Here is a 26,990-nt window from a genome sequence, read left to right as displayed (position 1 = left end):
ATAGTTTGCATATGCTTAGGATGGCTCAAAATCTACATTTTCAGTCTTCCCAAGAATTATATCTTTGCCATCTAGTCATGATTCAGTCTGAATGAAGCGACACCACTATATTTTGGGCAGAACAGGATACCAGTCCTTTGCATTTATGAATGCATTAACTAATGCACTGACTAGTTGGGCAAAGAGTAACTATTAAATTGCCTTGGTTAGACATCTGGAGTTCAGAGGATAAGAGTTAAAAACTTGGGAACTTTAGAAATATTCAGACATTTTAGGTGTCCATTGATGTTGAACATAATAAAACATCTCACCACCACACCATGTCTCCCAAAATATATTATTTCACATATTGCACCATGGAGAAAAAAGTGTAATACATTAGACCTCTCCAGTTTTTGTAGACATTGTATTTTATACTTGGGTAATGACAGTCCTCTGCCAGATATCATGAGGGCCTGCCAGTTTTGATGAGAGCCTACAGAAGGAAAGGGTTCTGCAGTAGGTCAAAGAATTTGAAAAATATAAATTTAAGAAAGAAAAACATCTGACAGAGTCCTTCAAGAAGGATAATTCACAATTATGAATCTTGTTCTGATCCATAGATCAGGTGACATCAGTGGGTGACTGTACTGATAGCACAAAATAGAAAGGAACTTAATAGCTAGTACAGGTTGTCCTATTAAGCAGCCATGATACTTAGACCATATAATCTGGCAAATGCAATACTATTAGAGGTATTGGTGGTAATAAAGCATGCCTTATAGAGTTAATGGCAAGGCCCAATGTAATACTAACACAAGATAGAACTCTACTGTTCCTGAGTAGGTCTCTGCCATCTGCAGTAGAGTATTTTGAAAAACACAACAGACATATAAATATATGATAAACCATCAGTTCATATTCATTACAATACTACAAAAAATTATTAGTTCCCATTGAAATGTAACGAGTCCATAATAATGGACTCATAGCTTTTTTCTTTTATTAATTTCCAAAGAATTTATCCTGCTTTTTTCTAATAAAATTTGATTATAAGAAAGCAAACTAAATAGGCAGTTTCCTTTCTAACAGAAGGATTCTACTAATAAATGGACAAGCAGTGATCAAAATAGAAATATACCATTTGATAATACCTAGTTAAATAATAAAAACAAAGGGTTTAGGCAAAATTATCAATGGACATGAAAACTATTACATGAAATGTTGAGAAATTTGTAGTGATAAGATCTAGTAAATAATAACAATATTATTAAAATTTGGATAAGCAGATTTCATGCATATCATGTAATGTGGTTTGGTAGCAAGAGCACAGCAGCACCTATGAAACATTGTTGACAATCAAAAAAGTTAAACAAGATAGTAAATCAAGCATCTAGTTTATAGGAAGCATAGCATTAGAAGAATAAGGTAATACACCATGCTAAAACAACTAGTACCCATATCCAGAATGTGAGATATCCTATAATACAAATGGCCTGGTTTTCAATTAAATTACATGTATGTACATACACACACACACACACAGCCTGCTCTAGAATACAAATTAGACTTTGGAAGAAAATCAAATGCAGTGTGGCCATGTGTGGAATTTGTAGGAATCATGCAATGTGAGCAAATGAGGAGTAAAATTTATCCTTGAGTTGGGGAATTTTACAAATAGTAGATGATAATTATGCATTTATTTTGGTGTAATATTGGTTAAATTTTTATTTAGAAGTGCTCATTATCACTAGGAAATAGGTATGAATTCTGAATGATGTGACTTGACTTGTTTTGACATATTCCCAACAAAACAAGTACATCTTACAGATAAAGTTTGTAAAAGGTATAGAATTGTTGCAAATGACATTTGTGAGAATGGCAATATGCGCCTTCAGTATACTTTTCACCTACTCTGTATGTGTTTAACAATTTCTCAAAATTAAAAAAAAAAATCTCTTTCTGATTAGGAAGACCAATAAATAGATTTTTCTTCTCTAACACTTATGGTATATTGGAAATTTATTGTTTGTTAATAATAAAAATCAAAGGTGAGATTCAAACACACAGATAAGTGCTGGAGCACAGATATATTTTATTAAAGAAACTGAGCACATTTTCTTATAGTGCAGCTTCACAGCCAAAGAATTTATGAACATTGCTATGTGGTTAAATGGAAGATCCGCCATTAGGCACCAGTCAGAGATTTATCAGTTTTGAAATTGCATGAGTCTTCACATCTCCTATCTTATACATCCCTCAGTTCAACCTTTCATTTAACTTTAAAGTTTGGGTTTTTACTGAAATTAACTAGATAGTGCATCTGCCTTGTTATCCACTCTTTTCTCTCCCACCCATGGGCTTTCACATCCTCGTGTCTCCTTATCTGCCATCAACAAATCCCATAAATAAGTGTCAGCAGAAACTGCACGAATGAGTTCTCAACATCCCTGCTGATTAGGCAGAAATCAGCCTGATTCTTAAATCGTTTTTACCAAAACGAGAAAGGTCATGCAAAACACACTCTGCTTACGACGTCTAGAGTCAGAGCTGGAAACACAGGTTACACTCAGAAATGTGTAGTTTCCCAATAGCTCTGTAAGTTTAAATTGTGTTGACAATCATTCTGACAAACTACTTAAAGGTATTTTAAAAATTCTCTTCAACTCCTGAATGGTCCTGGCCTCAGAATCCCTAGGTGCCCTAAGGCCAATTGCATACTTTCCAACACTCATCCTTTGATTTTTGCACACAAGAGAAAAACTGCTGAAGTAGTTCCGGTCCTGCCCAGCCAATGAATTTCAGGGACTCTGAGCTCAGCACCCCTCCCTAAAGATGTCAATAGCTATACAATGGCTGCTACTCCTTTACTTACTCCAGGGGCATTCCCTCCCATCAAGAAACTGAATTGTAACACGCAAGCTAAGGCTTTGTTTGAGCCTGTGACCTGTTCCATTACCACTTCAGTACCTTGTCACCTCAGTCCCTCACAAACACAGAAAAACGCACACACTTAGACCAATGCATAAACAGAAGTGCTGGTCGTGTTTGTTTAGGATGTAGTAATTTTAACACAGGATTAGTTTTGTCGTTTTTGGATTAACTATGTTTTTGGATTAACACAACTACTTTGGTGCAAAGTGTGATTTGAATGAATTGGATCTTTCTCTTCAGGGCTACAGAATACTCAGTGAAAACCAAAATGTATGTAGGGTCTTCTGTTAATGAAAACAGAGCTGCTGGGGCGCCTGGGTTGGTTAAGCAGTTGCCTTCCGCTCAGGGTCCTGAGATCAAGCCTCGCATCAGGAAAAGAAAAAGAAAACAGAGGTACTAAACATTCATAGTGAACAAATTTGTGAGAAGTAGCAGCTCTTTATCTTACTCTAGTCTTTCAGTTTCAATAACCAGAGACAAGAAGGCAATAGCAAGAGAGAGCATAGCCACATTGCCAGAAGGGCAAAACGAATTTTAGGGCTTTCTGAGTGCTGTTGTGTGTATCTCTTATGTGTTCAAGTATTACTCTTCCTCTTTGGAATGCCAGACTAATTCTCCTTAAGAGAATCTCAACTCAAAACAAAATAATTGAATCAGAAAAAGAATAATTGGCGTTAACACTGAATATAATGTGATAATACAGAGTATGAAAGCCTAAGTTAAATTTATAATCTTTCAAAATGCCTGTGAATTAAATAGCAAATAGGTACTCATGAGGGTGTGGGGAATTATATAAATATGGATATAATTGTGGTCACACAGAACAATGACTGAAGAGAAAAGTGCTAAAATGCCCCAGTAATTCAGAAACATATGAGGTAGAATTTGTCTGAGCTATTAAATGCCAATAGCAGTAAATTCCAAGGACAGTGAATTTTCAATTAATTTTCCTTATAATGCTTTTGAAGGGCCTCCAGGCTTATTCAGATCATTAGAATTGCTTTACCAGCCCTAAACAAGAAACCTTATTTGCTGTTAATGGAAGAGAAAGTTTGCAGCTATAATGACTACACACTTTGCAGCCTAGAATGTCTACATTCCTGTAAAAATTCAGAAGAATTATTTTCCTTTCAAATTAGTAAATATCTCAATCTTAAACATTAAGGAAGACACTTCCCCTGATAGATTTTTTTTTTCCACTATTTTTCCACCACTCAAGAAAATCCACTTAGTTCAAAATGCAATGTGTTTACTTTTCATACTGCAGGGTGGAAAAAGTCATGAATGATTGCAACAGGTTACATTTTAAAGGAAAAATGTTAAAAATTTTTCAAAAAGTTGGAGTCTCACATGCCACAATATGTTGGATGGCATACCATGCATACCCTCACATACCTTCTCTGTCTTACAGTGACTCTATATGCACCTCCTTCCCCCCTCCCCTGCTTTTTTGTATCTGAAGTGAAGTTCCTTAGCAAAGACTCAGCACACCTTCTGAACTTTTTTGATCTTGATGTGCTTTTTTTTTTATCTTAGTTTATAAACATTTCTCTGTACTAAGTGTCTTCATTCATTTCTCTGTACTCAATTTCTTCATTCTTCTCCAAAATATTCTTAGGTCTCACCTCTAAAAAGCAACCTTCCTTTATGTCTACAAAGCCCTTGATTTATTCCTCCTGTCCCTATCTTTTCATGGTTAAAGCCACTGACAATGATCTCTAGACTTCTCTCCTCTTATTCAATACTTTATTCCACTTATTCCTTAATACTTTGAAATCTGGTTTCTTTCTCCTTCATATAATCTAGAGGTTATCCTACTGACACTATTCATAATCATTTCTAATGGGGTTATGTCAAACCACCAACTAGATAAAAAAGGTTAATTATGTTAGAGCATAAACTTAAGTAGAGCTGTTATTCTGAGAAAAATATTTTAATTGGGTAGTTATAATGGGTTGAGTAATGCTCCCTCAAAATCCAGGTCTACCCAGACCCTCAGAATGTGACTTTATTTGGGATTTGGGTCTTTGTAGAGGTAAGATGACATCATATAAGATTAGGGTAGACCCTAAATACAAAGAACACATGACCATGGAGATACAGATAGGAATGTGATGTAAAAATGGAAACAAATTGGAGTGACACTTCTGGCAAGTCAAGAAATGCCAATCATGCCTGCAAGAATAAGTAGCTAGGAAAGGGTCATGGGGTGATTTTTCCCTCAGAGTCTCCAGAAGGAACCAACACTGCCTACACCTTCATTTTGAACTGCTCACCACCAGATATGTGAGAGAATATATTTCTGTTGTGTAAAGCCACCCTTTTCCTGGTAATGTATTATGAATGCCCTATTAAAAAACATGGTAGTTTAAAGTTATTTTTCCATAGAAAACACAAAAGATATATGTGAGTGGAAAATAATTTCCTTTTTTCTTACAAATTTAATAAGAGAATAAGATGAAATATTATCACAATACCACCATCTTTTCACCCCTACACCCAGGCCCAAATAGTTTGTTTTCCTCTGTTACAGTGATATTTTGGTGGGAAAATTAAGAAATAACTATTCTTGGAAAATTTCAAAATCATTGCTAGCTGTTACATTCAAAAGCCTCTTGATTTTTGACATCCTTAAAACTACAGAGCAATTTATTAAAACCATAAATTTTCTTTTTTTGTCCTCTCTGACATTGAATCACCTACTTCCACTTCTTGCCCTTCTCTGTCTGTATACAGGATCTTATTTTTTATTCTGAGCATTCTACACATGGCATTATTTTATGAGTTTATCTTTGTTTTATTATACACCGCTTCTCATTTATGTCCAAGTTAATCCCAAATTAACATTTCAACAAATCACTTCAATCCTCTTCAAGTCATCTCTGGCAAGTCAAGAAATGCCAATCATGCCTGCAAGATCCAGATCACCCTGGATATATAAGCAGTTGAAAACTGGTTGTTGTCACAGCTTATATATCCAGGGTGGAAGCTGGCTGTTGTAAAGGGGAGAGAGCTGTTTCCAGAAGGCAGAGAGAGCAAAAAAGCAATATAGCTGTAAAAGATAGGTTGTGAAACAGGAAGGTGACCTTTTATAAAATGTTCTGCAGAGGGAATCTTGAAGGGACAAATTTCTCATTCGTGTCCATGTCTCACACTGAACTTTTTATCCAATCTTTCTTATATTTCTAACAAACTAAGTATTGGACTTCTCATTCCACTTATGGCACCCAAATTCTAAAGTCAATAGGCTCAAAGCCTTATATCCTTTATTACTATTTTCTCTTTCTTTCTCCTATAACAACAAAACAAATATAATAGTTAGTGATTACCTTCTTTATGGTAAAAACTGAGCTCGATGCTACTGCTTTAGCCATCATGGTCCCAGCAGGAAACACTGGGTACGTTCAAAATGAGTAATCAAAATAAAGCAGAGGAATATGCTTCGGGTTAAAGGAAATCAACAGGAGGAGCAGATCACCCTGGATATATAAGCAGTTGAAAACTGGTTGTTGTCACAGCTTATATATCCAGGGTGGAAGCTGGCTGTTGTAAAGGGGAGAGAGCTGTTTCCAGAAGGCAGAGAGAGCAAAAAAGCAATATAGCTGTAAAAGATAGGTTGTGAAACAGGAAGGTGACCTTTTATAAAATGTTCTGCAGAGGGAATCTTGAAGGGACAAATATCCCAAACTTACTCTCCTCACAGATATTCCAGCTCTTGTCACTTATAATATACCTCCTATTGGCTGAACCCAAACAAGAACAAAAATGAAAGGGTTTTCTTGAAGCATCCCAAAGCTTCTTGTGGTACAGAATCCAAGAATGAATGTATGGGACAATACATATTTTATTGTCAGATACCTCTAACTAGTATTTTTTAAAGTATGTACATAATTTTTGTCCGAGGTAAATATACCTTAAAAATACCTTTCTAATCTCTACCTTTTCTTTTCTACCATAACCTAAATCCTGAATCACTCCTCTCTAGGCTTCCTGTACTGCCATTTTTTTTTTAACCTCTCTTCATTCCAGTCCATTTTTAGATGATTGTTTAATTAACTATTGTATATAGCAATGACAACATAAACTTGTTTCCAAATCAAAAATATAGAGGGTTTTAACTTTAACTCCAAGGCATATCAAGAGACAAGAAGAAACACATGGTTTGGAAGCACAAGGCAGGCATCAGACTCAGATATGACACAGATGCCAGACTGATCAGCCAGGAAATTTAGCCTAACCATGACTAACATTTTAAGAGCTTTAATGTAAAAGTAGATATCACTGGCAATGTTAGCAGAGAGATGAAAAAAAATCTAAGAATAAAAAGAAATGCTAAAACAAATACACTGTAACTGTAAACAAAAACACTGTAAATGAAGAGTGTCTTTGCTGAGCCCATTAGTGCAGTCGACAAGACCAAAGTAAAAATCAGTGAGCTTCGAGATAGGCTAAAAGAAATTTCCCAAACTGAAATTCAAGGAGACAAAAGAATGTAAAACAAAACAAAACAAAACAGAGCCTCCAAAACTGTGGGACAGACTTCTGGGAAGAAGGTGGAATAGGAGAATCCTAAGCTCATCTATCTTATAGACATGCTTAGATAACAGCCACATAAATGTATCCAACCCAGAAAATGACCCAAAGACTTGCTGAACTTTCCACAGTTGACTGTAGAAAGGAGAACTTATTCAAAAAGAGTAGGAGGGATAGAGACATGTTTGGAAATCAAACTCCTGGGGGGGACTAACCACAAACAGGAGGGACAGGACAAACACAGAGAAGGGAGAGGAGTGGAGACCTCTCATCAGGCACCCAGACATGGAGGACCTGCACTGGAAGATGAGTCCCCATAACACTTGGCTTTGAAAACCAATGGGGCATAACTTCATGAGTTTTTACAACTCTCAGAGCTTAACTATCCATACCTTAAAAATCAGCAGGTTCAGTTGAGAGAGCTGGAAAGAAAGAGGTTGAGTCCCCACCCTTAAAGAGACAGCATAACAAAAAACCCCACTGAGATACAGCATAAAAACAGCAGTTTGAAAACTACCTGGGGTATAACAGCCTGAGGGAGATTTATTTACTAGTATAAATACTCCTTATTTACTAATCTCAGAGTATATGCTAGAGGTGCAGAAGTCTTCAGGAGACTTCTCTAAGAACAAAAGAGTTGGCAGGCACAATCTCTCTCTCCCCTTCTAGTCTAAATAGCATGATGCCTGCAGGAAACAGCACGAACACTTTCCATCTAGCTTGCTAGCACCATGAACCCCACCTCTATGTTCTTCTGCAGCTATGCCCCATCCAGTTGGCCCCATATGCTAGGAGTCCCTCTAAAACAGCTCCTGCCATGTCTCATCTTGCAAGCTGTCCTTCTAGTCACTTCAAAGTGACTCCTGACCTTAGGAGAAGTGAAGATAATCACATACCAGTGCATTCAGAAGCCAAAGCTTATAAATGATGGTACAGAGAAGGTGTTCTGCAACAAGTGTCTCTGCAGCCACAGCAGGCAACTGGACTAATTGCCAGCCCTGCCCCCAACAAAGTCATTTCAGAGGAAAAGAAAGCATGTTGCAGGTCTGTGTTACTGCAGTCTCAACAGCTGGCCTGGGAGCAGATATTTGATTTGCCTGCAGGCCTCTCAGGAAACAAAATGAGAATGTCCTGCAGTTCAATGTGACTATAGCACCCAGCAAACAGCATCTGGTCTGATTGCTAATACTGCCCAACTCCAAGTCTATGTTTGGCCTCTTTACAGCAAATCTAGCCCACAGCAGGCACAGTGGGACATTGCATCCAACTGGACTGAATACAAACAAGGCTCAGCCATAACAGTAGGGTGTATACAACCCACATAGGAAACACCCCTGAAGTACCTGGTTCTGCTGACTAGGGGACATTGCACTACTGGGCAGCACAGGAGCTCTTCTACATAAGGTCACTAATTTTTAAGATCAGGAGATCTTGATTTTCCTAATACACAGAAACAATCACAGAGTTAGATAAAATAGGAGACAGAGGAATACATCCCTCAAATGAAAGAACAGAATGAATCTACAACAGAAGAGTTTAATACAACAGAGATAAGCAATATATGTGATGAAGAATTTAAAGATACTTCCATAAATACACTAGAGGGAATCTGGGCATATTAGAGGAACCAGAAGAATGCATCAATGAGCTGGAAGACGGAGCACTGGAAAGCAACCAAGCTGAAAAACAAAAAGAAAAAAAGTGAAAATAGGTCAAGGGAACTCAGTGACATCAAGTATAATGCATTCACATTATATGGATCCCAGAAAGAGAAAGAAGAGAAGGGAGGGCAGAAAACTCATTTGAAGAAATAATAACTGAAAAGTTCCCAAATCTGTGGAAGGAAACAAACATCCAGATCCAGCAGGCATAGAGAGCCCTGCACTAAAATAAAATAAAATAAAATAAAATAAAATAAAATAAATCCAAGGAGGCCCACACCAAGACACATAATAATTAAAATGGCAAAAAGTAGTAATAAAAAGAAGTTTTAAAGGCAGCAAGAGAAAACAATTACATACCAGGGAAATTCAAAGGCTATGTGATGATTTTTCAATGGAAAGTTTATAAGCCAGAAAAGAATGGAATAATATATTCAGAATGCTAAAAGGAAAAAACATGCAACCAAGAACACTCTACCCAGAAATACTGTTTATAATAGGAGTGATTAAGAGATTCTCAGACAAACAAAAATTAAAGAAATTTATCACCATTAAACCAGGCTTACAACAAAGGTTAAAATGGATTCTTTGAGTGGAAAGAAAAGGCCATAATCAGAGGTAAGAACATCATGAAAGAAATAGACTTTAGAGGTAAATACAAACACAATAAAAGTAGTAAATCAATCGTTCTTTAAACCAATACAGAGCTTACAGCACAAAAGCACTTAATCAATTATAAAAATCTGTCAAAAGAGTCACAAAATAAAAGGATGCAAAATGTGACATCATTTTATATATATATATATATATATATATATATATATAAAAACCACACACACAATAACATATTATATATATATATATATATATATATATATATATAAAAAAACTTGGGGGGGAAGGAATAAAATTTAGTGCTTTTAGAATGAGGTCAAACCTAAGCAACCATCTACTTACTATAGACTGCTATATACATAAGATGCTATATATGAGCCTAGTGGTAACTACGAATTAAAATCTGATCTAGATATGCAAGAAATAAAAAGAAAGGAATCTAAGCATACCATTAAAGGGAGCCATCAAACCATAAGTGAAGAGAATAAGAGAAGAAAAGAACAGAGAGGAAGTACAAAAACAACTTTCAAACATCTAAAAACCTGGCAATGAGTACGTACATATCAATATTTTGAATGCAAATTGAATGCTCTAATCAGTTACAGAAGGTAACTGAATGGATAAAAAAAATCAAGACCTGGGGTACCTGGGTGGCTCAGTGGGTTAAGCTTCTGCCTTCAGCTCAGGTCATGATCTCAGGGTCCTGGGATTGAGTCCTGCATTGGGCTTTCTGCTTGGCAGGGAGCCTACTTCTCCCCCTCTCACTGCCTGCCTCTCTGCCTACTTGTGATCTCTCTCTGTCAAATAAATAAATAAATAAAGTCTTAAAACAAACAAATAAACACAAGACCCATCTATATCCTGCCTGCAAGAAACTCATGTGAAACACTTGGGTATTGAAACTGAAGAGAGAGAAAGACATTTACCATGCAAATGGAAGTGAAAAGAAAGAAGTCGTAGTGATATTTATACCAAACAAAATAGGCACTAAAACTAAGACCATAACAAGATACAAAGAAACACACTACATTTTGATGAAGGAAACAATCCAACAAGAGGATATAACAATTGCAAATATCTATGCACTCAATATGGGAGCACACAGATACATCAAGCAACTAGTAATAAGAAAGTAATCTTACTGTTGTAAGGAATACAGTAACAGTAGGTAACTTTAACATTCTACTTGCAACCTTACATCAATGGATGGATCAACCACACACACACACACACACACACACACACACACTGACACACACACAGTCAACAAGGAAACACTGGCTTTGAATGATACATTGGACCAGATGGATCTAACATTTATTCAGAACATTTTATGCAAAAACTATAAAATACACATGTTTTTTCAAGTGCACATGGAACATTCTCCACAACAGATCACATGTTACACCACAAACAATTCTCAAATTTAAAACGATCAAAATCACATGCGTTTTTTATGACCACAACCAGAAATCAACCACGTGAAAAAATCTGGAAAGAACACAGATACCTGGAAACTAAATAACATACTATTAAACAACAAATGGGTCAATCAAGATACCAAAATATTCATAGAGACAAAGAAAATGAAAACATAACTGTCCAAAATCTTTGCAGCAAGAGTTTTCTAATAATGAAAATTATAGCAATACAGGCCCTATCTACAGAGGAAACATTTCAAATAAACAACCTAACGTTCACCTAGGGAAGCTAGAAAAGGAATAACAAATAAAGTCCAAGATCACTAGAAGGTAGGGAAATAATAAAGATTAGAGGAGAATAGAGATAGAGAATTTTTTTAAAAAGCAATCAAATAAGAAAAAGAAAAAAAAAAACAGAACAGACCAATGAAATCAGACCAATGAAATCAGGAGCTAGTTCTTTGAAAAGATCAACAAAATTGATAATCCTTTAGCCAAATCTACCCCTCCTCCCAAAAAGAGCAAAGATTCAAATAGAATCAGAAATAAAAGAGAAATAACAACCAACACCACAGAAATGCAAAGGTTTATAATATGAAAATTATATGCCAACAAACTAATCAACCTAAAAGAAGAATTTACGCAACTCAACAGTAATATAATCAAATAATCCAATTAAAAGTGGGCAGAAGACATGAATGGACATTTTCCCAAAGAAGATATACATATAGGCAGATAGGCAACAGATACATGAAAAGATGTTCATCACTAATAATCAGGAAAGTGCAAATCAAAACCACAATGAGATATTAGGTTCTACCCATCAGAATGGCTAAAAATCAACAATACAAGGCATAACAAGTGTTGGTGAGGGTGGGGACAAAGGAACCCTCAAACACTGTTCACGGGAATGTCTGGACTTTAAATGCAATCATATGCAACCTTACAAAATAGGTGAACAGGTAGAACTGACACAGACAAAAGAGAAGTCATTGCCCCTATGGCCGAGACTGAAATGATAAAACCATAATTCAAAGAAGACTGGCCCAGCCAAAACTGGAACAGACAGGGAACAGATTCCCCTCTCTAGCCTCTAGGACTTTCTTTATAGTCCTGCTGGCACCTTGATTTTTAGATCAGTAAGAAAAACTGATTTGGGGAAATTTTAGACTCTACAGAGTGAGAGAATTTTTTAAAAAAATTTTTTCAATCCACCAAATTTATGGTAATTTTTATAGCAGGCACAGAAAACTAATATTTTATTCAAACTAAAAAAAGCCAAAGGCAATGAGAAAACCACAGCAGAATATGAGAAAAAAATAAAAATAAACAAAATTAAATCCAGTGAACTGAAAATATTTAAAACATGGTAAACATTAATCTACCTATATCAATAATCACTGAAATAATAATGGCCTAAATATCTCAATTATCAGAGTAGATAACAAAACATAATCAAACTGCATACACTATACAAGAAAGCCATTTTAAAGACACAAAAGAATGGAGAAAGATATAACATGCTAATGTGAGCAAATCAACCTGAGTTCACTCCTTGGTGAATCACAGAAACCACATCAGGTGAGCTGTCACACAAAGAAAACTATTTACAGCAAATAAAGAGATCATGGGGACCAGCTTCCAAAGCCATGACTCCCTGAGATAGGGTGCGTTGGGATCCTTTTGTTTAGGATTAAGACAAGTATTTAGATAGGTATTTCTTGTCATGATCTGTAGCAGCGGACATAAGATCACATGTGTACCTTAAAGAAATATGCTTATACAATCACGGTCTATTATGCAGATGAGGGTGAGTCTCCTTGAGTGGAGATTTTAGTATTACAATGAGGTAAAGGTAACTAGATCATTCCAAGGGTTAACTCCGTGGCCCATCTGTACAGGCACAACTTGGAAATTTAGCTCAAAGGGTCTGGGTGGCCTGGACCATGAGGAAGTCTTGTCCATGTAGTCTCTATCGCCTGAGAGATGGTTTTGGGTTGCACTTCCCTGAATTCAGAGGTAAATTGAAAAGAGTTTAGGGAAAAATGAAAGACAAAGTTTAGTGAGTATAAGCAGGTGAACAGTAAAGGTCAGGTCTTGGCATCTAACAGATGACACGAAGAGTAGCCAAGAATGTTGGAGTAGCTATATTAATTTCAGACAAAGCAGATTTCAGAACACAGAGTTTGGTAAGTTTTCAAGGACATTTCATAGTGATAAAGGAGTAAATTATCTAAGAAGACCTAACAATCCTAGACATGTTTGCACCCAAAAACAGATCAAAATGCATGAGGCATAAACCTGGCCCTCAACAGATTGAGCAAAGTTCTCCATTACTTAAGCATGGCTGCTAATAGTGACTTCCTTCCAAAAAGTACAGTGTGGAAAGATAGGGGGCAAGGATATTTTATAGTGGAGAAACCTATAAGCACTACCTCAGCCCCTAGATAAAAGTTAGCATCAATAGTGATAAATATGTTGATAATTTCTACAAACTGTTGATAGTATGATGTAAGGAGAACCCTTTACCTCTGTATTCTTCCCCCACAAAACACATAACCTCTGCCTAATTGTGTGAGCAAAGTACCAGGCAAATCTCAAGTGACCATCTTTCTATAAAATAGCTGACCACCAGTATACTCCTCAAAATTCTGAAAGTCTTCGAAAACTAGAAAAGTCTGAAAAACGGTCAGAGCCTACAAGAGAAAATGGAGACATGAAAACTAAATGTATTTTAGTATTCCAGATGAGATTTTGGTACAGTAAAAAACATCAGACAAAACTAAGATTTTTTTTTTAAAGATTTTATTTATTTATTTGAGAGAGAAAGAGAGATCATGAGTAAGCAGAGAATGAGGAGGAAGCAGGCTCCCTGCAAGGAGCCTGATGTGCGGCTCAATCTCAGGACCCTGAGATCATGACCTGAGCCAAAGGCAGCAGCTTAATCCACTGAGCCACACAGGCGCCTCCAAAACTAAAAGTTTTTAAAAGAGGTACAGGTTTTAGTTAATAATATGTTGATATTACTCGTTAATTTTAACAAATATAGCATACCCATGGAAGATTTTTTTTTTAAGATTTTTATTTATTTATTTGACACACACACACAGAGAAAGCATAAGTAGGGGCAACAGCAGGCTGAGGGAGAGAGAGAAACAGGCTCCCAGTTGAGCAGAGAGCACGATTTAAGGCTCGATCCCCAAACCCTGGGATCATGACCTGAGCTGAAAGCAGAAACTTAACCAACTGAGCCACCCAGGCGCCCCTCATGGAAGATTTTAATAGTGGCATCTCTGTGGAGAGTATACTGGAATTCTATATTATCTTTATAATTTCATTTAAATTAAAAATTCTAGCATAAAGTTTATGTAAAAGAGTTTTCCAGGAAAATATGTATATACAATGCCTCATCTGCATTTATAGAAATCTGTATAAAATTTTTAGTTACACATTTTACAACTTCTAAACTAAATTTTCTCGCCCTTTTAAACCTAACACATTCTTTCCATAATAAACTTAAAATACTCAGAACAGTGAAAACTGTTTTTTGGTTTTTTTTTTTTTTTTAAGACAAAATAGACAAATCTTTAGCAAGATGCACCAAGAAAAAAAGGACTCAAAGTCAGGAATCAAAGAGGAGACATTACAACTGATATCACCATAGAAATGCAAAGGAGGGGCACCTGGGTGGTTCAATCTGCTAAGCAGGTGGCTCAGTCTGTTAAGGGGCTGCCGTGGGCTCAGGGCATGTTGTCAGTCACATTGGGCTCCCTGCTTGGCCAAGAGCCTGCTTCTTCCTCTCCCTCTTCCTGCTGCTCTGCCTACTTGTGCTTTCTCTATCTCTTTCAAATAAATAAATAAATAATCTTTAAAAAAATGCAAAGGATAAGAGATCACTAATTGGAAACCTGGAAGAAATGGTAAATTCCTGGAACTATGCAACCTACCATAATCGAAGCATGAAGAGATAGGAAATATTGACAGACCAATTACTAGTAAGAAAATTTGATCAGTAATTAAAAACCTGCCAAAAACAAGTCTGGGACCAGATGAACTTATGGTTGAGTACTATCATAACTTTACAGAAGAATCAGTACCAGTCCTTAAATTAAACAAAAATATTGAAAAGTAAGGAACAAGTCCAAATCCATTTTATAAAACAGCATTACCTTAATACCAAATAGACAAGGGCCCTATAAGAAAATTACAGACCAATATCCCTGATGAACACAGATGCAAAAATCCTCAACCAAATATTAGCAAACGGAATTCAATAGTACATTTTAAAAATCATATGTCATCATCAAGTGAGATTTATTCCAGGGACATAAGAATGGTCAGACATCCATAAAATAAGCATGATATATGGCATTAACAATTGAAAGATAAAAATCATAATTTTAATAGACACAGGAAAAAATACTTGAAAAATTCAAGTCCTTTCATGATAAAAACTAACAAATATGGTTAGAAGGAACATAATAAAGGCCATATATGACAAGCCCACACACCGCTAACATCATACTCAACAGTGAAAAGCTGAAAGCTTTTCAGAAACAAGACAAGGATGCCATTCTTTTTCAACATAGTACTGGAGTTCCTAGCCAGAGTAATTAAACAAGAAAAGAAATATGAGGCCTCCAAATCAGAGGGAAGAATAAAACTGCCTCTCTTTGCAGATGGCCTGATATTTTATCACCAAAAAGCTGTCAGAATAAATGAATTCAGTGAAGTTGCAGGATATAAAAATCAACATCAAGAATCAGTTGCATTCTTATACACAAACAATCAGAAAGAGAAATTAAGGAAACAATTTCATTTCATTTATAATAACATTAAAAAAACCCTTAGAAATAAATTTAACCAGAAGTGAAAAATCTATCTAGGCTCACCATGGAAATACTGTGGGTTCAATTCCAGATTACCACATTAAAGCAAATATCACCATAAAGGGAGTCAAATTATTACTTTTTTTGTTTCCCAGTGACAATAAAAGTTATACTCTAGTCTATTAAGTGAGCAATAGCAATATGTCTAAAACAATGTATATGCCTTTAAAAAATACTTTATTGTTTTAAAAAGGTGCTAATCACTATCTGAGCTCCCAGCCAGTCATATAATTTTTGCTGGTGGTGGGTCTTGCCATGATGTTGACAGTTTCCAACTGATCAGGGTTTCAACTGCTGAAGATTGGGGTAGCTGTGGCAATTAAAAAATAAAATAGGGCACCTGGGTGGCTCAGTGGGTTAAACCTCTGCTTTGGCTCACAGCATGATCCCGGGATCCTGGGATCGAGTCCCGCATCGGGTTCTCTGCTCGGCGGGGGGCCTGCTTCTCTCTCTCTCTCTCTCTCTTTCTCTCTCTCTCTGCCTCTCTGCCTACTTGTGATTTTTCTCTGTCAAATAAATAAACAAAATCTTTAAAATAATAATAAATAAATAAATAAATAAAACAGTGAAGGACTCTTCCTTTCATGAAGTATTTCTCTGTAAAATTACCTGCTCTTTGATAGCATTTCACCCATAGTAAAACTTCTTTCAAAATGGGAATCAATCCCTGATACTGCTTTTCAACTAAGTTTATGTAGCATTCTAAATCTTTTGTTATCATTTCAACAATCTTCACAGAATCTACTCCCGGTGAAGATATTATCTGAAGAAACCACTTTTTTTGCTCAAATATAAGAAGCTTCTCCTCATCTGCTCAAGTTTTATCATGAGATTGCTGCAATCCAGTCACATCTTCAGGCTCCACTGCTAAGTCTAGTCTTCTTGATATTTCTATCACATCTGCAGTTACTTCCTCCACTAGAACCCCTCAAAGTCATCCATAAGCATTAGAATCAACTCCTTCCAAACTTCTGTGAATGTTGATATATTGGCCTCTTCTCATGAATTATAAATGTTCTTAATGGCATCTAGAATGGTGAATTCTTTCCAGAAGGTTTTCCATTGACTTTGCCCAGTTCCATCAGAGGAATTACTATCAATGGCAGTTACAGCCTTACAAATGCATAATAATAATAAGACTTCCAAGTCAAAATTTCTCCTTGATCTAAGGACTGAAGAATGGATATTGTGTTAGCAGGCATGAAAACAACATTAATTTGTTGTACATCCCACCAGGGCTCTTAAATGACCAAGTCCACTGTCAATGAACAGTAATATTTTGAAAGAAAAGTTTGGGGATTTTTTTGTTTTGTTTTGTTTAGCTTTGCTTTGTTTTTGGTGATCATTAGATTTCAATAGTGGCTTGAAATATCCAGGAAACCATGTAGTAGACAGATGTGCTGTTATGCAGTTTTTTTGTTCCATTTACAGAGTACGGGGAGAGTAGGTATAGCATAATTATTAAGGGTCTTACTACAATTTTCAGAATGGTGAATGAGCACTGGATTTAACTTCAAATCCCCAGCGGCATTAGTCCCTAACAGGAATATTAGTCTGTCCTCTGAAGCTCTGAAGCCACACATTGTCTTGTTCTCTCTAGCTATGAAAGTCCTAAAGAGCATCGTCTTCCAATATTAGTTGTTTCATCTACATTGAAAAACTATTGTTTAGTGTATCAAACTTTATTAACTATCTTGGGTGGATCTTCTGGCTAACTTGCTGTAGATTCTAAATCAGTATTTCCTTCACCTTGCACTTGATGTTCTGAAGACAGCTTTTTCCCTTAAACCTCAGGAACCAACCTCCACTGGCTTCAAACTTGACATCTGCAGCTTCCTCACCTCTCCAACCTTCACAGAACTGAAGAGAGGGAGGGACTTGCTCTGGATTAGGCTTTGGATTTAAGGAATGTTGTAGTGAGTTTGACCTTATATTCAGACCACTAAATTTTTCTCCCTATCAGGAGGGTGATTTCACTTTCTTATCATTCATGTGTTCGCTAGACTAACAATTTTAATCTCCTTTGAGAACACTTCCTTTGGATTCACAACTTGGCTAAACGTTTGGCACAAGAGGCCTAGATTTTGCCCTATCTCAGCTTTCCACATGTCTTCCTCACTAAGCTTAATAACTTCTGAATTTTAATTGAAAGACATGTGAACTCTTCTTTACACCTGAACATTTAGAGGTCATTGTAAGGTTATTAACTGGTCTAATTTCAACATTGCTGTGTCTCAGAGTACAGGGATGATGAAGAAGAGGGAGAGAGATGGAAAATAGCTAGCCAATGGAACAGTCAAGATACACACAACATTTATTAAATTTGCCATCTTATAGAGCAGGATATATGGCCTCTCAAAACAATATTAACATCAAAGATCAGTGATCCAAGATCACCATGAAAATTATAGTAAAAAGTTTTGAATATTGTGAGAATTACCAAAATGTGAGAAAGATAGGAAGTGAGCAAATGCTTTTGGAAACAAAAATTGTGCCAACAGATTAATTCAATACAGGGTTGCCACAAACCTTTGATATACAAAAACAAAGCAATGCAACAATAAAACAGATACACCTATACACTGAATCCTATAAGATATTGATGGAAGAAATTGAAGAGGCATAAATAAATGGGAAGATATTCATTCCATGTGTATGGATTGGAAGAATATTGTTAAAATGTCCCAGCTCTCAAAAGCAATCTGTAGATTCAGTGCAATCCCTATCAAAATTCCAATGGCACTTTGCATTAGAAAACAAAAATGAAACCAAAAAACTTGTATGGAACCACAAAAAACCTGGAATAGTCAAAACAATCTTGAAAAAGGAAACAAAGCTGGAGGCATCACCTTTCTTGATTTCAAGCTATATTACAAAGTTACAGTAATCAAAACACTATGCTACTGGTATAAAAACAGACAAAGATATCAATGGGTTAAGTAAGTCCCAAGTAAGCTAATGCATATATATAGTAAACTAATTTTTAACAAAAGGCCCAAGAATACAGAATTGGGAAAGAATCATCTCTTTAATAAATGGTACTGGGAATGCTGGATAGTCATGTGCAAAAGAATGAAGCTGGACTCCTAACTTACACCATACAAAAAGTTCAACTCAAAATGGATTATAAATATTTAAATTTAAGACCTGAGATCTTAAGAGTCCTAGAAGAAAACAAGTGAATTCCTTGGCAAATATTAGTCATGTTTGGTTTTTGTTGTTGTTGTTGTTGTTTTCGTGTTTGTTTGTTTGTTTTTTATATACCAAAAGCAAAAACAACAAAAGAAAAAGAAACAATTGGGTACACATCACTCTAAAAAGCTTCTGTACAGCAAAGGAAAACTCAACCAAATGACAAAGCAACCTATTCAATGGGAGGAAACATTTGTGAACTACATATTCAATAAGAGGTTAATATCTAAAATAGACAAGAAATTCATACAATGCAATAGCAAAAACAACCTAATTAAACATGAGCAATGGACATCAGTAGAAATTTTTTCTGAAGACAACATGCAAATGACGGACAGGTACATGAAAATGTCACTCGTCATCAGGGAAATGCAAGTCAAAACTGCAATGAGATATACCTTTAGATATGTTAATGGATATTATAAAAAAGATAAAAAATGAAAATATTGGTGAGAGTGTGGAGAAAAGAGAATGCTCGTATACCGTTGGGGGTCTGGATATAAACTCTTGCAGTTACTATGGATATAAGTTTTGAGGCTCCTGAAATTAATATTAATAACCATATGATCCAGCAATTCCACTTCTGGGCACACCTTAAAGAAACAAAACCATTATCTGACTTCCATACTCATTCCAGCATTATTCACATTGCAAGCAACTTAAGCATCTGTCAACAGATGAATAGATCAAGAAAAAAGTGATATATACATATAAGTTTAAATTACACACACATTACTGAATATTATTTGGCCTTAAGAAAGAAAATCTGTCATTTGCAATAACAGGGATGAGTCTGGAGGACATTATGCTAAGTGAAATAAGTCAGACCAAGAAAGAAATACTACACCATATAATTTATATATAGTCTAAAACAAATTAAACTCATAGAAACCAAACTTGTAGAAATTTGGTTGCCAGGAGCTGGTGGTTTGGGAGAAATAGGAATAGGTTGGTAAAAGGGTATAAACTTTCAATTATAAGGTGAGGAAGTTCTAAGAATCTAATGTAAAACATGGTGATTATAGTTGATAATACTGTATATCTGAAATATGCTAAGAGTAGAACTTAAATATTTTCACCAAAAAAAAAAAAGTAAATACATGAGATGATGGATGTGTTAATTAACTTCATGAGAGAAAATCTTTCAGTGTATATATAGATCAAATCATCACATTGTATACTTTAAGTATCTCACAATTTTGTCAATTTTATAATCAGTGAAGCTGGGGAAAAAAACAGCTGAAATATAGATCCTGTATGTAACTGCATCAAGCCTACACTAGAGAATATTGAAATAAATTATGTCTTCATTCTTTGTTATCCCCTATATATCCTTGAAAAGGTACATGAAACAAAAAGAAGGAAAACATACAAATAATCTTTTTTTTCCTATATTTAGCTCTACTTCACTTAACCTTATTTCACTGAAGATGTTTATTTTCACAAACACATAAAGATGTAAACAAAGAATTTAATGTCTAATTCTTTTTACAATAGAGTATAGTGGCTGAAGTCAAATGCACAATGATTTTAGAGAGGTAGACAGCTAAGAACTAAGCCAACTACAGTTCATCTTTTAAAGGAAGTACTTCTACTTCACTGTTGATCATGACTATGTAACAGATTAGAAGGTAAATCATAAAGAGTATTTGTAAGACTCTGTAGTGCATTTGTTAAGGAGACATGGAAATACAAAAACAGACCTATACTGATATCATTCACTATAAAGCTGGCATTCCATCAAGTGGTTAATTATATTAAAATAAACATTTGGGTGATTAAGATTTCTACTTGTTTTTATTACTGTGATGACACCCAAGGAATATAACCCCCTTTATAATATGGAATCTGTATTTATGTTACAATTGATGACCTACTATTTTCCCATGAAAGAAATTTATAAAATTGAATTTTTTAATGGTCACTTCAAATCATATGTTCAGCTATGTCAGTTGTAAGACATGAAGTGCACTCAGAGCATTATCCATAAATTATGTAATTGTAATAAAATATAAAGTATATTGTGAATGACCATTTTATATGTTATAAGAAATTAAAAGGAAACATTATAGCTTTACAATATATAAAAACTGTGAAAAATTGCAGAAATATCATGATTATACTACTGTATAATATATTCCTTAAAAAAAGACAAAGTGTATGCAGAAGTACAGGTGATTGTGCTAGATTGTTGGAAATACTTTCTTTTCTACCCTCACAAATAATTTCCAGATGACCTAAATATGTTTATATTACTTTGTAGAAAATACATTTTTATTATTTATAAGTATTTTGGTGGCATTCACATTACTCCAAAATCTTCATTTTGATATTTAAATTAGAAAACACCTCACATACATACATCCATAATGAAGTCAAATATAAATGTGGCATTCCATTTGCTTTGCTAATATTTCCCATAAAAGCAGAATGGAAGGAATTTCTAAAATCCCTTTTGCTTTAAACTAAATCCATATATTCTTCTAAAGTCAGGATTTATTCTGAACTAATTACTGATTTGGAAAAAAAAGTCTCCTTAATTTATAATATGCTTTTATGTGCTGAGATTTTTAGTGATATATTTATGTATGTTATTTTGTATCTTATATCAAAAAGATACAAAAATATCTAAAGCATGCTGAAATAAATGACAAAGACTCAAGTAAGTAGCCACATTTTTCCAGTCCTAAATATTATCCCTGGTATGTATTAGTGATATAAGTGAAAATAAAGGGTAGTGTGATATGGTTATTTATATTCAAAGTTATACATTTTTTGTTGTATCACAAATATCAAAGAAGCATCATATCTACTAGAAACTCATAATTAAGATAAACACATTAACATCTTCTGAATTACATCTTCTAGGCCAAGCCAAGAATATTGAATACCACCTATGTAAATATACATTTTAGATGGTATAGGAGAAATTTAAGAAATAATTTAAGAAGATAAAGTATTAAAAAGATAAGTCTTGTGGAGAAATGTGTAGCTAATGCATATATATAGGGACAATGACTGCTCTGTAGTGCTAAAGTAAAAGATATCCTTGTATTTTCTGCATTTGTGAAACCCGTAATATATAAGATAGATAATATTGAAAAGTATTTGCAATACTTACATCTAGAAGACTTTGTTGTGAATTGAAAATTGGGGTAAGAAAGAGGGAGAAATCGAAGATGATATCAAAGTTTCAGATAGACATTGAAGTTTTCCTCTGAGTGGGGAAACTCAAGGAGGTCTGAATGAAGGGAGCAATGTTTGATTAGATTTACCTTGAGCTTTCTGGTGGGTATGGGTGTTGGGGGGATGCCTATGGAACATCCAAGAGGAGATATCAACTAGACAGGACATTTAAATAAGGAAAGCAGGGGCGCCTGGGTAGCTCAGTGGGTTAAGCCGCTACCTTTGGCTCCGGTCATGATCTCAGGATCCTGGGATTGAGTCCCGCATCGGGCTCTCTGCTCAGCAGGGAGCCTGCTTCCTCCTCGCTCTCTCTCTGCCTACTTGTGGTCTCTCTGTGTCAAAGAAATAAATAAAATCTTTAAATAAATAAATAAATAAATAAATAAATACATATGGAAAGCAGGCAAGTCCAGAGATCTGGTAATGAAAGAGGAGAGAGCTCCAGAGCATACCTTGCACTTTGTTTGCCTTTGGAGAATAAGACGTGGTGAAGGAGGAGTAAGTGAGAAGAGAGCAGTGGTTGGAAGTTTACCTTCTACAAAGTACTGAGAACATTTTATCAGAAAAATAAGAGTGACATGATTTAAGTGTGAGGCCGGCGATTATGAATTTAGAGCGATCTAGATCTGCCACTTTGTAAGTTTCTCCAGCCATGGTTGGCACTTCGAAGTCAAGAGCACAGCAAATAGATGGGAGGCTTTTTGCTAACAGGTGTATAAAGGGAAAATAAAGTATTTCAAGAATCATATTGATATCATGAACAATTACATCTTTGCTGTATAAAGAAGGGAGTGGATACATGGAAAGGTGTTTTACTGTGAGAAAATAGAGGGGTCATTGGAGAGGAGAGCTTTTGTTGTTGTTGTTGATGTTGTTTTAAATTTTATTTATGAGAGAGAGAGTGAGGGAGCACACACAAGCGGGGGAGGGGCAGAGGGAAAGGGAGACGAAGATTCCTCACTGAACAGGGAACCCTGTGAAGGGCTCCAGGATTCTGGAATCATGACCCGAGCCAAATGTAGATGATTATCCTACTGAACCACCCAGGTGCCCCAATAGGACAGCTTTTCTAAATCAAAGAATAACCCTGTGCAATTGTTAAACAAGGGAATTAGAAGAAGAGGTTGTGGTGACAGGTTAGGAACTTAAGTAAATTTGAAAATGAACAGGAGGGAATCAGGCAATTCACCAGGGAAGGAGAGACCTCCTAGGTGTGCATAGGAATATAAACTGTTGGTCTGATTAAAAAGGATGAGGGACACATTAGAATGGCTGGATGGAAAGGTGGATACTAACTTAAGCAGAGCTTATTTACAGTCTAAGAGGCAAACAGCAGCCAGTTTCTCAAGCATATATACGGTTTCTTTTTAAATACAGGCTGTTATCCACCTCTCCCTTTTACCCACTCTGTCAGGAGCTGGGGAACAGGTATTATTATGAAGGGGTAATGTGAGGACATTTCTTTGTAGTGATGGAAAATTCTGTACCCTGAATGTGGTGATTATTCATCAAATCTAGATATGATAAAGTTTCATAAAACCATACATCAAAAAATTTTGACAGCATTTTAAAACTGGTGAAATCCATATAAGAGCTACAATCAAGTAATAGTATTGTACCAATGTTAAATTCCTGTTTTTTTTTTATGATGTTACTACGTTTATGTAGGATGTTCTCATTGGGGACAGCTGCATGAAGGGTACCCAGGAAATTTCTCTACTATTTGTGCAACTTCCCATGAAGCTTAAATTATTTCAAAGAAAATGTAACCACAAAAAATTTTAATTTTAAATAAGAATAAATAAATATAGACTTATAGAAACACAATGTTAAAAACCTAACAGTATTAAAACTGACCTTGCTACTTGCAATGGAAGATGGAAATTTATGTAGAAATTCAAAATCAATGCCATAAAGAAGGGAAAATAATGCCAAACAATACAAAATAGAAAATAAAATAACTCCCCAAACATGTTTACAGGAAATAAAATAGGATTGTAAATGTTCAAATCCTCCAATTGTTGACATAACAATGTGAAAGGAACAATTGTGAAAATTAACCCGAATACCAATGATATAAGGCACAAATATGTCAGCTGTAGGAAATTTTTGCTGCATTCCTTCTTTGGTAGACCAGTAACGCAGATCCATAGTTGAGTTTTACAACTTCAAGAGAGGAAAAAAAAAGAAAATTAATCAAGTCTTCTCATGTATGTGGCGGATTTTCGGCAAGGGAAGAATAAGATTTATAGCAATTTTGGCTAAATGAATGTGAGTCTAAAAGTTAAAAGAACTAAAATGCAAAGGAAATGAAACTAAATAATTGGGATGAAAAGATGTCATGAATTGTAAATGAGATTTGCTTTGAGGAGCTGACTCACACATGCAAAGCTTTCTATGAAATCCTGGAATAAAATAGAACATAATTTCACTTATGAAGAAAGCCTTATTTTTTTGTCTAATGCCACTTGGATAATTATGAAAAGGACAGAGTAATTTCTACATACTTCTTTGAATTGTAAGACTTTGATATTAGAGCAAAAATTTGGTTTTGAAAATAATAATACATTTTAATTTTTTCTCTCTTTTATATTAAAGGTAAAGGCATGGGTTAAGGAGAATACCAGAAAAGAAATAAGTTGATTTATAATCTACATATCTAGAGAGAGGCAAGCTCTCATTTTCAAATAAAAATATTTCATTCTAAGCAGTTCTATCATTTATTCTAGAAAAGAGATCTATCAACTTTAATAGGTTCTGCAGGCACCCGACTGAATCCTTCATCATAGAGAATGGGAACATTTTTTTCGCTTCACCCTGTTCCAATTCCCCCAATCTTGTCCATGCACACATATTCACACCTATGTCAGTCTGGGTGTAAAAGGTAGGCGATATGCACAGACTCATAAGAGACCACATCAGAAAAGGCAACTAGGAAAACAAATGAAACTCTTAAAAGAAAAGGTTAAATGCCAATCTTGTTATTAGACAGACATGCTTTCATTAATCAAATCCCTTGTTAAGGGACCAGCTACCTCTTCAAATATTAACCCTTACATACATATAATGTACAAACATTCATTTACCACCATTACCCATCACTCTATATCAAAAACACAAGGTTTCCTTGTGAAATTTCAACTATTTTGTACTTGTGTATGGACATGTGAGTCTGGGGTTTGTGTATCTCCTATAAGGATAGTATACTGTCTTTGTACTCTCTTGAATAACTATTACTGGAATCTATGAGGGAAGATACAATATGAATAGAGACTGGTGTCCTTCCAGATAAGGAACAAAATGTGCCAGAAATACAGCAGTGGGTCTTTTCCTGATGTTCCTGAGGGAGCTAACATTTTTTAAAAAATAATTTTTAAATAAGCACTTACACAAAGTTCTATGAAATTGAATCATTAAAATGTGTCCACTCAAATTTGCTAATATCCCCAGAACTCTTCCTATGTCCACCTTCTTCTCATTCTGTCTTTGAATGTTAAGATCATAGAATTAAAACTCCCTACCATTAATATCAAAATATTTCAGAAAAAAAAGCATTAATATGTATCCTGTGTTTTCATTTGGCTTCCCTGTATAAAATCCCTTGCCGAGTGGCTTTCTTGCCTTTACTTGATTTACTTTCTATAGTGACCTTCTTTCAATAGCTCTAATAATTAGAAAACAAATTATCACTTTTACCAAAATGCACCTTTTAGAATACCCATGATTTGATGCCAGCCCTGTGTTCTGGAGCCACACAGAGTACATCCAGTCCTTCATCTGTAAAACAAACATATTTCTTCTTCTGTAATAGTGAAGTCACATAAACAGCAGTAAGGGGACACCTGGGTGGCTCCTGATGGATTCTCCTTCCCCTTCTGTCCCTTCCCCCTTGTGTGCTCATTCATAACTAACTAACCAACTAACTAATTAAATACTACTGGCTTTTGAGCTCCCATTATAAAGCAGGATATCTCCTATTCATTAAAAATTCTTACTCCATGTGTTTAGGGGTGGTCTTGACATAAGTGACATGGTTGTTTGTTCACCACCCTGCTCTAGAGGTTGTTGACTCTCGCCTTAGTTTGCCAAGTCTCTCACTGTTACTTTTCAGTGACAATGACTTCAAAATAACAAATAATATAATACTAATCATAGTAGTAGAAATAATAACAAATCTATATTATATATATTAAAAAAAATCTCTACCCTTTCAACATAAAGCTTTTCACTGGTGTAGGGATGTCATTTGGGACTATATAGACAAGACTTCAACAATGGTTTGTTAAAGTTGGTCTTCAAAAGTGATAATTATTAAAACTCTCTTCCTAGGAGCATCAGATATTTGTCCACTGCCCCAAAGACTGGCTAGGATTTGCCATGCCATTACATCTGGTTCATTACACATATTATTTCAGTTCTTCTCTCCTGGCAATCATACTTTTTTCTTCCTAATCATCTGAAACTCATGTGCACCAAGAAATACAAATTGCTGAGTATAAATCATCCAATCCTAATATCACACCAGGTTCACACAGACGAAATCTGAATCCCCATTAAGTACAAATTAGGCCATGTTTGAT

This window comes from Mustela putorius, unplaced genomic scaffold, assembly GCF_011764305.1.
Source record: "Mustela putorius furo isolate JIRA1106 unplaced genomic scaffold, ASM1176430v1.1 tig00003863_pilon_pilon_pilon, whole genome shotgun sequence".
Lineage (NCBI taxonomy): Eukaryota > Metazoa > Chordata > Mammalia > Carnivora > Mustelidae > Mustela > Mustela putorius.
This window is presented reverse-complemented; position numbering follows the sequence as displayed.